The sequence below is a fragment of the Manacus candei genome, unplaced genomic scaffold, assembly GCF_025592945.1.
Source record: "Manacus candei isolate 608988 ecotype Guabito, Panama unplaced genomic scaffold, ASM2559294v1 h1tg000007l, whole genome shotgun sequence".
Taxonomy (NCBI): Eukaryota; Metazoa; Chordata; class Aves; order Passeriformes; family Pipridae; genus Manacus; species Manacus candei.
This window is the reverse complement of record NW_026138055.1, coordinates 3,604,668-3,621,211: the sequence shown is the minus strand read 5'-3', so window position 1 is coordinate 3,621,211 and position 16,544 is coordinate 3,604,668. Positions and strand designations below refer to the sequence as shown.

The following is a 16,544-nucleotide window of genomic DNA, read 5'->3' as shown; positions in this document are numbered from 1 at the left end:
AATTTTTTGCAGATAGTAATGAAGAGCAATTCTAACTTAAAGAGAGAGACTCTTAACTTTTGTCAGTTCATTTTGAAGTTGGAGTCAGAGTATGATTTTCCATACAAAAAAATTAAATACATTTATTTCAAATAGTTTTTCCAGAGTCAATGAAATACTTCAGAAACATCACCACAAAGAAAACAAAAGTGGCAATAAAAATGAATCAACTGACTCAAAGACATTATTAGCAACAACTTCTATTGTCCAAAGGGGTAAAACATAACTCTGTTGATGGAATATAATGTCCAGCATTGGAGATAGGAGTCACAGTCATCAGACCAGGCAACGATAACAACAATATTAACAGATAACTCATATTTATGTCAATTCACTCTGTGCCTCAAGAAAAGTCTAATATGATTCTCCTCTCTGCAGTTCCGTGTTGACATCAGAATTTCAATGGACAGCTTCAAAGGGAACAGAAACCACGTCACTTCTAGAAAAACAGTGCTCTCAACTTTCATATTACAGCAGGTATTGGAGCAGATTCGAAGGAGATGTCGGATCAAAGGATTCAGCCTGAAATAAATAAAAATTACACAAGTCTTTTCTCCTCAGTAGAATAGCAACTCAAAGCTTGCCTCAGTGAAAATGACTTTTGATCTTTGTTATTCAACTGGATTTGAGCTGGTAGGTTTTATGTAGAGTTTGCATTTAAGATCTGCAGTCCTAGTTTTGGAAGCTGAGAATGTTTCTGGGCTAATGGGGGAACACACAATACTTAGTGTAGAAAATATCTACATATAACAATTATGGGAAGTACTACAGGTCCACTATTTCCTGATGGAGATGTTCATATGAGCCATTAAGCAACACATTAATTTCATGTTAGTAGAGTTCTCATTTTCAGTATTGCTGTAGGATTTTGGAACAAAGAATTGCTAAGAAATATCACAGCACAGAAAGATTATTATAAGGTGCTTTCAACACAGACTTCTGCCAGAAATGGTGTTTAATATGGGATATGTCACATATATTTTTTACACTGATTTCACCTGACTGCTTGTGCTATATTAATTCTAAGATATTATGCATATAAACCATATGTTTTTTTATTAAATCCCTTGTTGAGATTGCTGTGTACAGTTTCATTAAGGACATTAAAAATGTGTATTAACTGGTGCTTGTGTGGTTCTCTTAGTGGATTTTTAAAGTGTTGTTTTAAATTTTTAACGTGTTGCTGAGCTATAAATTCTCCCATAACTGAAATTGTAGGTTCTGAAAGATTTCCTGTGGGACACTTTTAGCTTCTGCCTGATGGAGTTAATAAATAAGGTAAGTAACAGTCTTATGAGGTAAGTAGTAGTCAAGAGGAAAATGCAGTTGAGTGGAAGTATTGCACTAACTCATTGAAGTGCAAAGACCCATTAGATATTACAGGTTTCATTCTTGATTGCAGGTACAAGTGTAGCCTTCTCCCAGACCAGCAGCCTCCAGCTGCAGTCTGTTCCCCATCTCCTGCTTCGTTATCTGACCAAAGGTACCATGACAATGTCCACAGAGCAACAAAATAAGTGCTTTGGAAAGAAACATCTGGATCTCTTTTGGGAGCAAGATCTGTATTTACCTGGCCACCATTTTGAGTGGTCCTGAAGGTGGTTCAGAAGGATATGGTTTCTCTGAATCCCTTGGGGTGAAAGGATGATCTTTGAGAAAGTCAAGCACTTAAATTGTTTTCTAATATAAAGCAGATCTATTTTATATTTATTTGAAATTTCTTTCAGGTGTCTCCAAACCAATAAAATCCAAAGTCATGCTAAGTGCAAACAAAACTTTTGCCAGAAAATGTTCTCATCAGACCTCACATAATTTAACTTTTTTGCAACTTATTTATTTCTTCACATAAAAGCTTCCATTCACTCCTTGTATTTTTATTGGGTTTTTTTTTAATGCTAACAAACCCAAATCACAAATCTGATTCAGCTTCTCACAGAAAAAAAATAAATTATCATTACACCAAACGAAAAATCAAACCTATGTGTTTGTCAGAATACATATTTTAAACTTTCAGACCATTCAGTCAATTCATTTATTTTGATTTCAAAACGATCAATTCCACTCAAGAACAAATGCTTGGAGAATGTGGCTGTGGTGTTGCTTCTAAGACTGTTCAGTGTGTGTGACCTGGACATTCACCATGTGATGTACAATCAAAACAGATTCCAGGAGTCAGATTATGAGCCCAATCACCCTGAAGCAAAGCTATAACCAAAATGAAGGATGTCCTGAGTGACTGGGGTTGGAATCCCCCACTGTCATGTCTCACTCCTAAGTAGAAGGGAGCACCCAAGATTTGCAGATGACTGCCATCAAAAAGGAACAGCAAAAGCCAGAAGGCTCCAAAAGACCCTACAAATTTGGTTAGCAAATTATACACTCAGCATGGAAATTGGTATATGTTTTGCTCCTTCTAATAGTAAGATAAATGAAAGAATAAGAGAAAAGAGGGAAGGAAGAGAGAGAGAGAGAGAGAGAGAGAGAGAGAGAGGGAGGGGGGGACAGATCAAATAGGAGAGAAAAGGAGAACACCATTCATGGGTCCAGACTTGATCCAGCCCATGGGATGTCCAGGGCCCTGGGGGCAGCACCTGAACTGGATAATCCTTTTTATAGACAAGTTTTCCCTGCCCTGGGACTGGTTTTCTTACTTCTTATGCAAATGAGTTATCATGCACAGTCCATTCTTGTAGACCTTTCTGAAAATGGGCCAAAGGGCTTTCAGCATCTTTGTTGGTCTTGATGCCCCTCTACTCATCCTGCTGCTCCTTTACCCCATCCCTCAATGGACCAAAAAAGGGAAGCTGACCCCCACAAAGTGCTATCCTACCTCTGCACAGCCTCCTTCTCCAGCCAGATCCTGTTCTAACTTGCCCATTTGCACAAGGGTCATCAGTTTTTTAGACATTGCAGTGCCCAGGCTTCTGCATCCTACTTTACTGTAGTTTTTTTCATAGTGTGCACTGTTTCCATTTAGCAGTTGATTGGCATTTGCTGACAGCTTTGCTAGAACAGATCAGCAAAAACAGGTGAGATTTTTGAGAAAAGATGCAAGACAAGTTAAATCAAAAATAACACCTGTAGGAGCAATGAAAACCTTTCATCTCCCCTCACTGAATGCATTTCTTAACACACTAATAGATCATCTCCACAAAGTGTGAGCTTCAAGAAAATTAGGTATTATAGGACCAAGATTTAAAATAGTATCTGTGTTAATATTATCATTGTTCAAATTGAAATTTCTACAATAGTCTGATTTGATAAATAAACCAAACAAGTATGTTTAAATATGGGCAAGAACACCCAAGATATACTAATTTTCACTTCCACTTTCCAAATCTATTACACATGTGCCAAGTTATTTGATACAGTGGAATCTGTCAAGAAATCTCTTCACTGAAAGCGTGGTCAGGCATTGGAATAAGTTGTCCGGGGAAGCAAAGGAATCACTGCCTCTGAAGTGTTCAAAAACATGTAGATGTGGTGCTTAGGGACATGGTTTAGTGGTGGACCTGGCAATGCTGGATTAATGGTTGGACTCGATGATCTTAAGATGTCTTTTCTAACATAAATGATTCTATGATTCTAAGTATGCATTTTGTCCCTATACTCAGCATTAAAAAGGTGCCAGAGGATGTGAGCAGAGACAGGCCATGCATGGCTTAGTGCAGTAGAGAGAGCACGAAACTCCCTGAGTTTCAGAGTCACAACTCACTGAGAAATGACACAGCAAATAAGACAATATAAACTCCATAGCAGCCATCTGTCTGACTAAGTTAAACCCTCAAAATGAGGAAGATGAAGTTCCCTCTGGATGCTTCAAAGGCATCTTCCTGTGTTTATAAAAATGTACACACACTCAAGCATCAAAGTATGTGCTTTCTCTGCAAATTCCCCTTCTCTAGTTAAGCCCTTAGTGAAACCTCAGTACATATAGATTAATCTTGGGTAAGTGTTATTTGAGATAACAACTGAAAAATATGATCCCTTTCTGTGGCATCACAAAAGATTAGTTATTTAGAAGAAAACAACTTCCTTGCTAACTTTGTCAGCTGACAGGTTTAAGGAGCTGCTTCTGTGACAAAAGTGCTTCAGTGGAGGCTTAATGGCCACGGGTGAAGGAAACTTTGCTATCACAGCATTTACTGCATAGGATCTTGAGATCAACAGTGGATGACTATCTTTGTGTTTTCAATTGAGCCCTGCTCAACAATATTTAACTCACTTCTAAATCAGAACCTAAAATCTACCTTATGTGAAAATAAACACTGTTATCACCTTACATCATGTTGGAACCTGCCGTGGACATAAAATTGCACTGAACTGTTGTTATTAGATATAATTGAAAGAAATGAGATCAAAATAACTGCCTTATTTGGGAGCTGTCTGGTCAGCAATGTCTCTACTTACTATCCTAATATCCTAATGTAAGCCTTAGCAGCACACATTTCATACTTCTGGTCTGAACTTGGCACATGTTCATTCTACTGCAGAAATACAAGGAAGGACATTTGGCTTCCTAGATCAGTAGATAAGGACCTGGAAGGTCAGTGTATTGGGATATGTATTTACTGGATTAGCAATTCTGCAAAGTCATCTTAAGAAATGCAGAGAAATGCTTCTATCTTGCTTGGCTTGATGCCTTGCTATTCATAAAAACAGAATCCATGACCTTTTCATTTAAAGGCTTTTGCCTCCTGCCTGAATCTTAAATCAATCCTGTTGCCTCTGAGCATTGCACATTTAATTCTTAAAATCTCTTCTTGAATTTGCCTCAAATTCCTCAAAGTCAACACTGCCTACAGAATAAAACTCCTTCTATCTCAGTGTCTGAAAATAATAGAAACACATTGTCTAAGAGAGGTTTCCCTTATATGGCTATGGAAATTACTTTGGAGTTTGCCAGCCTGTCCTATGCTGCTCAGCGTCTCAGCTCCCATAAATCTCAAGGTTTTAGGATTACCATGCAGGAGTAAGATGCTTTTAATCATTAATGAATCCAATCAGGTTGGGAATTGTTGTAGCATATGACTTTGAACAGTAGCAATACAAACACACACAGGTCAAGATTGAATTGTGGCTAAATGATAAGGAAAGGGAGGTAACATATGAGGTATGTTTGGACAGAGGTTCTGGCTGTCTAGCTCACATCTGAAAGCTTATATGCATTGTATAGACCAGATGACTGCTTTTAGACAGCTAAACTTATCTGGTAAGATCCTGACCCTTAATGAAGGGTAATATTTTATTTAACATGGAAAGTGGAGGGATCAATCATGGGTTCATTCACATTTAGTAACAGACTAAACATATCAACTTAGGTGCAATAGCAGTTGACACACGTGCAGATGAAGAAAATGAGTCATAGAATCATAGAAAGGATGAGTTGGAAGGAACCTTTAAAGATCATTTGATTCCAAACCCCTCCTGCCATGGACAGGGACACCTTCCACTACACCAGGTTACTCAGAGCCCCATCCAACCTGGCCTTGAACACTTCCAGAAATGGAGCATTCACAACTTCCCTGGGCAACCTGTGCCAGTGTCTCACCACTGTCAGAGAAAAAGATTTCTTCCTAGTATCTAATCTAAATCTGCTCTGCCAGTTTGAAGCCATTCCCCCTTGTCCTATCACTCCATGCCCTTGACAACAGTCTGTCTCCAGCTCTCTTGTAGCTTTCTAGGCATTTAAGGGACTCTAAGGTCTCCCTGTAGCCTTCTCTTCTATGAGCTGAACAATCCTTTACTTTCAAGTAAAGGTTTACTGTTTCAACTCATCAAGTTACCTTATAGGAGGAAAAAAATAATATTATTTTTTGAAAGCTACGTGCATTTATAGGTTAAGAAATGTATTTTTTAAGTAAATTATATTTTAGTGTAAGTTTATTATAATTCATTGTGTTCTTGTTTGTAAGGCATGTGTTTAATACTTTAATCCCTTAGTGTCTTAACATGCTTAAAATATTGACAAGCTCCATGGCCTAGTTCCATTTACAGAATGCAATGTCATAATTCTAAAGGAGAAATTGGCAGAGAAAATTTTATTTTTCTTCAGTTGAACAACTGAAAGCAGGTATTATAAGGAGGACCAGATAAGCATGGTAACAGGTGGGTGATTGGTACATGTACCTGAAACTAAGGAGTGAAACATTAACCCAGAAAGGTTCCACAGAAACACTACCATATGACTTCAAAGTTTCTAGTCCCCAGAAAGGATGACCAGCTGGAAAAACTGCATAACTTCATGTAGTTTGATATTTCTAGAGACTTGCAGCAACTGTCTGGTCCTGTATATCACAGGAGCTCTAAAACCAACCTTTGCTTTAGAAATGTCCTTGTCTGAAATCCTAAAAGTCGTAAAAGCTGACATGAGGACTTGAACACAGGGATGAAAGGGATCTCCTTGAGAATTTGTGGAAATAATACAACTAAGTCCAAGCACTCCTACTTTCACTGAAAAGGCGGGTGTTGGTTCGGGAGAACTTGCAGATGAAGGAAAAATCACAGGATAGCTGGAGTGGGCATTCTTTACTCTAAGGGTGATGGAAGTTCTTTTACTATAAGGGTGGTGAAGCACTGGATTGAGTTGCCCAAACTAACTGTGGATTCACCATCCCTGGAGGTGTTCAAGACCAGGTTGGATGGGGCTCTGAGTAACCTGGTCTAGTGGATGGCATTCCTGCCCATGGCAGGGGAGTTGGAAGTAGATGATATTTCATAGCTCTTACAAGCCAAACCATTCTGTGACTCTGACATCAAGAATGACCCTTCCATGGAGGTGTCTATACCCGTGCGTCTACTGGTACTGGAAGTGTCTAAGCAACTTTTGTCATCTGCACAGATCTCAGCTCTGTTCCTTAAACATGGTTGTCTAGCCCCAAGTGCTCTTGAGCCCAGTTGTCATCTATACCAGTCCCACATGCTGGTAGTTTTGTCCTCTGCTCAAAATCACACACTTACCTTGGAGTCTCTGGGAAGTAACGGAGGTGAATAAATATATCTGTTCTCTTTTTATATGTCATGTTGTAAAAGAAAATAAAGTTGAAGAGCTATGATAGATTGCTGAAGAAGCATGCCAATAACTGATTTGTTTTCAGCAAAACTCACTTCCTGTTATTCAGTTAAAAAAAGAAAATTACTGCATTTCAAATACACTCTATTTTAGAATTTCATAAGTAGCTTCAAATTCTGTGGCAATCATGAAATTTGCTTTCCTTATTCAGATATTTCAGTATATTCTGTTCCACAATAAATTAATTAGGCATTTTTTTCATATCCTGTCCAAGTGACTTCCACTGTGCATCTGAGCTTTAATTAATCTGCAATTCCTCTTTCATCCAAAACACTTAAACATACATAATTTTAAATACTGAGGAATATTGACTGATTTCAGTAGGATTCTTTATATGTTTCAAATTATGTGTGTGCTGAAAATAGGGCAAAATCTAGTTCTTAGCCTCCAACTAGACTTTGTTCCACTTATCACCATCTTCTGGGCATGGCCATTCAAAAAGTTGACAGAATAAATTATGGGACTGAAGAAAGTAGGAAAAAATGTTTTGTGTATTAAGACCTTGTCCCATATCTCATCCAGTAAGAATGGAGTAACATCTCATTCCATTGATATCAGTAACATTAGTTCTGAATTTCATGGAGAAGAATTACACGTAATTGCATTTAATTAAATACTAACCTGTTCTGAGAGTCCTGTAGTCAGGAAGGACTCATACTAAGTTACCAAAGCTCCACACTGTAAGTTTGGTCTTGTTGATCCAAAATTGTGAATATTCCAGCACTGTTCCGCACATTTACAAATGTTGTCACAAGAAGTTAGCACTGAATTGTCATTTCTACAAAAAATTCCTACAAAAAATTCCTATCAATATTTTAATGAAAAATGATACATTATTTCTTTATCAGTCAAGCAAAATATTGAGCTAAATAATGAGTTTAATTTTTTCACTTGTGTGAATTACTTACTTGGAGTAATATAAGTGCCTGTACTCTCCTGCTTGTTTGATGATTCTCTAATTATTTTTCCTAAAGCTTTTGTAGCATAATTTCACTTCCCCGGCATTTCTTTCTCAGGGTCTCAAAAGATCCAGCAGCAGTTTGAATTAAAATCTTTATTCATTATTTTAAGCATTAAACAATTTTACTCATCTCTTACATGTCACTGCCATTCAAGAATCTCAAAGACTTTAGAAATTGTATCAGCTCAATTTAATTTACAGGCAAATGAAGATAAAAAGCAATAGAGTGACTGGACCAAAATTAACCAGTAAGTCTGTGGCAAAATTGCCAGTGGCACTGAGATCTCCTGTCTTTCATCACACAGATGCTTTCACTAAGCCTTTCACTTTTATTTTTAGTTCCCAGGGAATAGTGGAAGGTGCCTAAGGAGTTCAGTTGTGTTATTATGACACCTTGCTTGGCTGTGTTGGTCTCAGGAGGGAAACTTTTATACTCTATGTACTTTCCTGCAGCTTGTACCAGGAATGTGGATAATCCAGAGGGAGCATTTTTCAGGAGCAATTTTCAGAGAAAAGTAACGGTACTTATGAGTCATGTCACCTGAAAAAAAGCCAGGTATGTGGAAATGTTCGTAATTCAATATCAAGACACCTTAGGTGGCCTTCCAAGACACCCAGCATCATGGAAGGACATGAAGGACTCCAGCAAGTGCATAGTTGGCATATGTGGCACAAGATAAAACCTACAGGAAAGACTTCTTCTGGAACAATAGATGGGGACAGACAGGATTTCATAGGGCATCCTAAGTGACACAAGACATGTGTTTGGACATCTATACCACAGCCCCAGCCACTGGGTACACAAATGTCTCTAAACTCTGCTGACTATAGCACAGCTAAGCCTGAAGAACCTATATATACCTTTATATAAGCAGCTAAATTTAGGCACTTCAAACTGTTTAAATCTAGTTTAAATTTCAATCAAAATCATAAAGCACATAAATTGTTTCACTTGACAGGCCAAGTGCATTTGACAAAGGTCTGAATGTGACTTCTCTAGAGAAAGGTGTTTCTTCAGTAAATTATTATGGAACTAGTTCAACTTTGTACGTGTTTCTGGTGGGCTGACACATAGCTTTTCTTTATTAAGCATCACAGTTTTTCTCCTACTTTTAATTGTCCTCCAGATGTTCCTGACAGCTGCTAGAAGACTATGCCATCTGAGCACTCATCAAACACACACAAAAACCAGGCTAAAGGAGAAAGAGTTGCTCTGCCTGCATGAGTACATATGCAATATGAGCACCCATATCTGAGCCAATCATTGCCTTTTCTAGGCCAGTAAAAAACAGTACATAGAGAGCCCTTGGCAACCAGATCTAACATTGCAGTTCCTCTTGCTCTGAGCAGAGGGGTGCTCTAAATGACATGCAGTAATCAGTTCCAGCTTAATTTTTTTCTGAGTTAATATTTCTTGTTTTTCTCATAAATATGCACTTACTGTCCTGTGAGTCATCAGAGCTTTTTTGGACATTTAAGCTAGAAGGAAGGAGATTAAAAGTACTTGCTTTTCTCTGTTTTCTATAAAAAAAAACTAGAAGATCAACTCAAATGAAGATGTTTATATTGAAAACATCTTCATTTGATTAGCATTGTTCGGAGCACTGGGTGGAGAAGCAATACTCTAATTGTCTGAGCTTCTGTTTAAAACTGACAGCATTTAAAAAATTCTGGTCTGTATTTTTCAATAATATTGTGTAAGATAAGAAAAACCACAACAGTTAATTATTTTTAGTGCCATTCCCAGCTATGCCCTAACTCAGTAATACTGAAACTAAAAATTGTGGCAGAGATGATTCAACAGCTATACATTTTCTAGCCTCTCATTTCAACCTATCAAACCCTATGGCATCAGCTGACTGTGTAATGAAGCTCAGTGTTGTGAGAGGCAGCTGACATCTGTACTGCTCAACTAATTAGTAGCATTGCCTTAACTGGCCCAGTATGACCACAGCCATCCCATTAAATTCTGATTTAATCAGAAAAAATGGGTAAATGCACTCAAATTGCTTATTAGGGATGATGTACAGTCTATAACAACTCTTTAGCATGCACAGGAATCACATGGGAAAATATTAGGGGTCCCCATTAAGAGTATTTGACAATCAAATTCCAGTGCCCAGTCCATGGCACTTTTTACCCCTAGAATCAGAGAATCAGAGAATCAGTCTCTAGATATACCTGTAAAATATCCCAAGGTTTCCTGCATGACTTATCATTTCAGCTGCAGACAATATCCTTGATTTATAAAAAATAAAGTAACAAGTTTGGTGCACACTTTGAGCCAAATCTTTTCGTAATTTCAAAGAAACATTTAGATGTACAGAGAAGTAGTCAGGGACATAGAATATGAACAGAAAGTACATTTCCCCAGGATCTTCCAAAGAAATATGTTCATCTATGAAGTCATAAAATGCATTTCTGCAAGGAGTATAATTTCTTTACAATATCTGTTACTGAAATAACCTAAAATTGGGAGCTTTCGGATATGCATTCTAGCTGTCATCATGTTTGAACATTCTGTTTCTAATCTGGCTGTCTTAAAAGGTTTAATTGCAAAGGATAGAACTAAATTGAAGACAAACTTTCAACTGCATTTAAACTATGTGAGGTAATTATACTCACTGAAAGCAAACTCCAAAATGGCACAGTGTCTATACTGTTAATTACACTTTGCTCACAAATACGAGCTTAATTGTCCATATCAAATGGCATCGTCACGTTTAATTATGTAAAATATTGTAAAATGTACAATAGCATCACTAATTCATGACATGAAGTGAGTCCTCCTGAATATAAGAAATGTCATCTCTGGACCAACTACAAAACATGCACATCTGCTAAAGTCAGCAATGTCACTTTGCAGACATTCATAATGTTCCTTCTCACCGAAGACCAGAGTATTTGAGCATTTGATGTTCACCTAAAAATAAACAGGGCAAATCAAAAACTGCACATTTGTCATAAGAAGGTGTTAAAAGAAAGGTTAAAATTCAAACAGTTGCAGTGCAGAGAGAGATATATCTCTCTAATCATTTATGTTCATGGTTCTGTAAGAATCAGGAGCTGATTATAAGAAAGGACAAGATAATTAGGATTTCTTGCTATGGCTTGCACAGTTTTATGGCTCCCAACTCGGTGCTTCCTAGGGGAAGGAAGAACGGTTCTATATGTGGATCTGAAAGCACATAATATAGTACATCCTAGAGAAAACAGCAGCTCCCTGTTCAGCAGTAGCTGAACCAAAGCCTCCCAGCACTCTGGGATGGGGCAGCTGACTACTCTCATTGTCCCCTCAAGGAGCCCCCAAAGCAGAAATCAGAGGCTGCTGCACATCATTCGACATCTGCTGGTTGTTGCCTCTGGTAACTGGGCTCATGAACCTCGAGGAGCATCATGTATTTTATTTAGGCCTCTTTAATAAAACAGCCTGGGAGCAGGGAGCAGAGCCTGTCATTCCCCAGTCATGTCTCGTGACCAAATTTTCACTTCTTGTTCTCCCTGTGTCCCTAATAAATTTTGCAGGCTTGTCTTCACAATCTCAACTAGTATGAAGTAGGAAGTTCTTGCAGATGTTTTTAGTTAATAGCTAGCTGGTTCAAGCACTTCTACTTGAAAAAAGAGTAGCTGAGGCTGAAGAACTTCAGATTGAGGAGCTCAGATGTCCTCCATCCTTGTTGAAAACAATAACTATCACAGTTCTTACAAAAAAAGCAACCTTCTTTCTCTACTGCCTCTCTGTTCAAATGGAAAATTAGCCAGCTGTGTGTATGCAAAAGTAGAATTCAAGTTCATGAATCTAACTTTTGTATAGGTGCCTACATCTAAGACAGAAGGAGGACTTTAAAAACACTACTCTAATATGTTATTCCTGTTTAATATCTTTTACATCATCATACTAGTATGAAGAGTCTGTGTGTTGCCTTACACTGTACTGGGCTTTGTTTATGTATAAGGTGTCAGCGGACCTCTAGAGTCACTGATTCCATTCCTCTTTCTGTATTTGTCTTTTACCTGTTTGCAAACAACTCCCACGTGTTCCCTTAATTGTCCCATGTGCCTACCATGTCACAGGGAAGAAAAGGCCTGGACTTAGAAGAGGAACTCAAAGAGAAATCGAGTGTTGTAACAGTGACAATAGTTTGGGACAAAATGTGTTTGCGGGAGTTCATTGAATAGAATTGAATGGTGAAGTTGAACTGGGATTCCTGAACAAGTATAGCCTAGTAATTTTGACAGATTATGATGACAGTCTGGACAACAGTTCTGACAAGGAAAACACATGGATCACACCCGACACACATGTGGCTAGAGGTTCTAGAAGGAAGAGTGGCAAGAGTGACACCCAGATAATGGGTTTCAGTAAACAGGAAATGCTGAGTCTTTAACCACAATCTTTTTTTTTATAATTAAAAGACTCAGTATTTAATTATACTATTATCAGTGGCTGCAGGTCTGTTTAGAGCTTATAAACATGAAGCAGATACCAAATCCCTCTTGTTCCTTAAATCACTAAACCACAGTTTGCCAGACCCTCTGTGAAATACCTTCAGAATTTCCTGTCTTTTTATTTTATCTTCCTGAGCATTTGCTATACCAGAGATATGCTTACACTATGCACGTATTAGCACAGATCAGGGATCACTCTTGATGTTGGAAAATTTGGACATGGTCACTGCTTTTGAAAAGTTAGCCATGTGAGTAAAAATGAACAGTCCTCACTTAATTTACTAGTTATAACTATAGCTCATAGGTATTTGGCTTGGTCCAGAATGGTTATTCTCACATTTTAAACTTGTAAAAAATCCATAGAATCATGAAAAATAGAGATGAAATGTGTTACCTACTTTATATTTGTTCCAAGGCCATATCAGCATTATTTAAACCTCTCCACAGATCCTGTTACTATTGCACAGTAGTATAATATGATGACATTTCTGCAATCCATTCATCATAGGTTTTTCATGCAGGAGGAATTGTACTTGGAAGAAGGTCTGCAATGGTGCTGAACTGCTTTTTAATTGCTTCTTTCAGTGTATTTAACAGGAGGCAATTTCTTCCTAGTCATCATCTCTGGAGAGTCAGCAAATACATGAATTTTTATAGGGTTTTTTCTGTCTGATGGGGCTTTGAAAGAGTGCGAGGAGGAAGGTGGTGATGGCTGGCTGTACTTGGATTCAAGATCATAGCTAATGCAAAATTAAAGGAGAAAAGAAGCAGATGCTTCCTTACAAAGCTAAGAACAACTCTGGTTAAACATCCACTGTGGTTACATAGTTGGCAAAACGAGGCCCTTCCAACTTTCCAGATCTGCTGAGGCTGCCTGTGCTTGCAGTAAGAAGCAGTGAATGGTCACAATCCTGAAACCTGCTGTATTTCATTCCGCTGTTTTTGAGTTCAGCACAGCAGAGTGATTTACTCCCTCAGGCCCTGTAATACACATCCAATCTTCATCAAACACTTTTCATTACAGTTTCAGTTTCAGAATGAAAACTGCCTTTAAAATCACAGATTTTTCTCTCTTGCAAAAGAAAAAAAAATCCTTTCCCTTCTTTTTTACTTGGGAATCAAACTCTTGAAAATCACTTTTTTTTTTTTTCATTCCAGCCTACCTAGAAAGGCAAATAGAGGCTATTGTCAAAATGCATAACTTAACCATTAAATGAAAGTGATTTAGAAACCAATCATTTGGGAATAGAAAAAATCACAGGGTTCCATTCCATTCCAAGCACATTGCCAATAATAGCTGGAATTGAGAACATTGGCTTTGGTATGCCTTTTCTGAGTATAACGTAATTGAATCGACATGTTCCTATGGAAAGTTTTTATATTGATGAAACTGCACTTTCCCATTTAAAAAATGCCAGGTTTCATCCTGAGCACATGGAGTGAAGGTTTTTTGCAGCATCTCAAAATAAAATGGTAGACAGGATTATCCCTAAATCATCTTCCCACACAGTAGACAGAGATGCCAAAGATCAGCACTAGTTCCAGCATTAAAACTTTTACAACATCCTTAGCAGTTTGTGCTGCATCCACTCTGTCTTCTCATTTGACATGTACATTGGCAGTGGGACCAAACCAGCCAAAACCACTTTGTGCAAAGCACTATATAATACACATTCAAAAGACTTTGACCTGCATCAGCTGAGATTATGGGGGAGTGAAACCAAAACAAAGGAATGTAGGATTGCCATGACCCTATTCATAATTCTCCTAGTGTTGAACATATAACTGATAAGCAGGTACTGGAAAGATCTGACTGTACATGTACAGCAGAACATTTCAGCTCAGCAATATTTCTGTGCTCTTCAGTATTTTCTTCCAGCCAGAAGTGGAGTCTCTGTAAACTTCTGAAGTCCTGTGTAAACTGTTCTGTTTGGAATTGCAGCTCCCTATGTCTTTGTAAAGTTCATCCTTGCTTTTCAAGAGACAAACAAATGCTCGGGGCTGCTGGACCGGCAGATCCAGTGCCTGTGCTGCAACACACAGTCACTAACATCTGCCGAAGGGAGCGTGTGCCACCGTGTGGTGATGCAGCCTCGCCACATCAGTCTCGTTTGTCACCACGATAGAGATGTAACCAAAGATAAATTTACAGTGAGGGAGAATACTTTAGATTCCACCAATTTCCCTGCTCCCTTTAACACCCTTGAAGATGTCTGATAGGACAAGGGGTAATGGCCCCAAGTTGTGCCAAGGGATGTTCATGTTGGATATTAGGAATAATTTCTTCACTGTAAGAGTGGTAAGGCACTGGAACAGGCTCACCAGGGAAGTCATGGAGTCACCTTCCCTGGAAGTGTTCAAGAAACCGGTAGATCACTTTGTGATATGGTTTACTGGGCACAGTGGTATTTGTTCAAAGGTTGGACTTGATCTTGGAGGACTTTTCCAACCTTTGTGATTCTATGTCTCGAGGTTTTTTTGTGTGTCTGTAGTATTGTTCCACTCAGTCAGAGCTTTTGAAGGCCAGCAGCAGCAAAAAGCCACACTGAGGCTGAGTTGGAGTGCCTCCATGAAGATGTGACTTGGACTTCTGTGATGAAGGGAAGACCCCCAGGACTGTCACCACCCTCTCTGAGCATTCCCAGCCTCCTCACCCTCCCATGAGCCTGACCAGCAGTAGGGACCCAGATCTATTCACAGGCAGGACCTGTTGGCTTTTTCAGCTCCACTGCATCTGCCTGAAGATGGGCTGATGCACAGAGATGGATCCAGGCAGGAGCACAGTGCTCTGCCCTCTGCACCAACCCTTTGTGACATCTCATGGGAGATTCCAGCTTCACCAATACTGCACAGAAGCTCCTGGCAAAGGGGAATCTTGTCAGGTGAGGTTTACTTTGATTGTGGATGAGGATGAAATGTCCTGAGCTTACCCATGTACATCTCCACCCTTCCTGACCTGTGCTCCTCCTGGGTAACTGGTGCCTACACTGGGTCCTTCCCAAAAGGGCATGGCAGAGCAGAGGCGCTGCCATGGGGAAAGGGCTGCAGACAGAACCTACACAGGGATGCATAGCACCCCACAGCAGCTTTAAGTGCATTGGCCCAGTAAGGTAGAGGTAAGAGGATGACCAATGTCCCACCACGTAGGATAACTCAGTAATGACCTTTATCCTGAGATGCACAAGCTCTGGGAAGCAGCCGAATGCAGATGACATCACTCATTCGGGAACTAGGTACAAACAGAAGATACCATCTGAACTTGATAATGTTACTGATTTTCTACTCTAGAATTCCCAACATCTAATTCTGGGTTTTCTCCAGGGTATTTGATTATAACAGAGATTCTTAGAAAGGTTAAAATATGTTTTTTACCCTGGAGAACTTATAAGGTAGGGAAAGGACCAAAATAGGATATGGGTATCACCAAAGGGGAGGTGGGAAGGGCTGCTGGAGGAAACCATCATTCTTTCAGTAAGTTTTTGTAGGTGAAAGAGCTGGAAAAAACCAGAGTGGCTGTCCAGACTTTTTCAAGAAGTTGACACATCTTTAGAGGATGACCTTCATGAATACTTTCTTGCCTGTGACATTTCCATCATCTCCAGACAGATTGTTTTAAATCTAATCCTTGAGCCACTGCACTATTGATCGCAGGCAGCCCCAGAGAAAGTAATTGGATCTCTTTTATTCTTCTCACAGTTTCCTCTCCTCCTCTTACACCTAAAAAAGCCTCTCCTCTGATTTCCCTTCAGCTTATCTCCATGTCCATCTGATCCTTCAGAGGTGACAGTACTCCTCACAGGAGGAGAGGAAACATTACAATCCAGAAGCTTCAGTATTTCCTTCTTCCCTCTAGATGGTGCCATGGGCTTTCTCCGGATTAATGCAACTTCCTAAGGTCGAGGTTTTGGTGGAGAGGGATTCTGCAGGTAGACTTCAGTGGCTACTCTGGCAGGGGCTGTGCTGCCTTATAGTCAAGAGACAATATGGGAAGAGGAAATATAGCATTCTTCTTTTTTTTTTTTA

General features: G+C 39.0%; 1 long non-coding RNA gene across 1 annotated transcript; it reads right to left on the bottom strand.

Annotated features, from left to right (window-relative positions):
- Positions 1-235: 235 nt before the first annotated feature.
- LOC127481551 (uncharacterized) lies at positions 236-7,066 on the bottom strand. Its single transcript, XR_007908249.1, has 3 exons — positions 7,000-7,066; positions 2,870-3,045; positions 236-561 (listed from the first exon to the last, which is right to left on the bottom strand). It is a non-coding gene; the product is annotated as an uncharacterized LOC127481551 (long non-coding RNA).
- Positions 7,067-16,544: the final 9,478 nt, after the last annotated feature.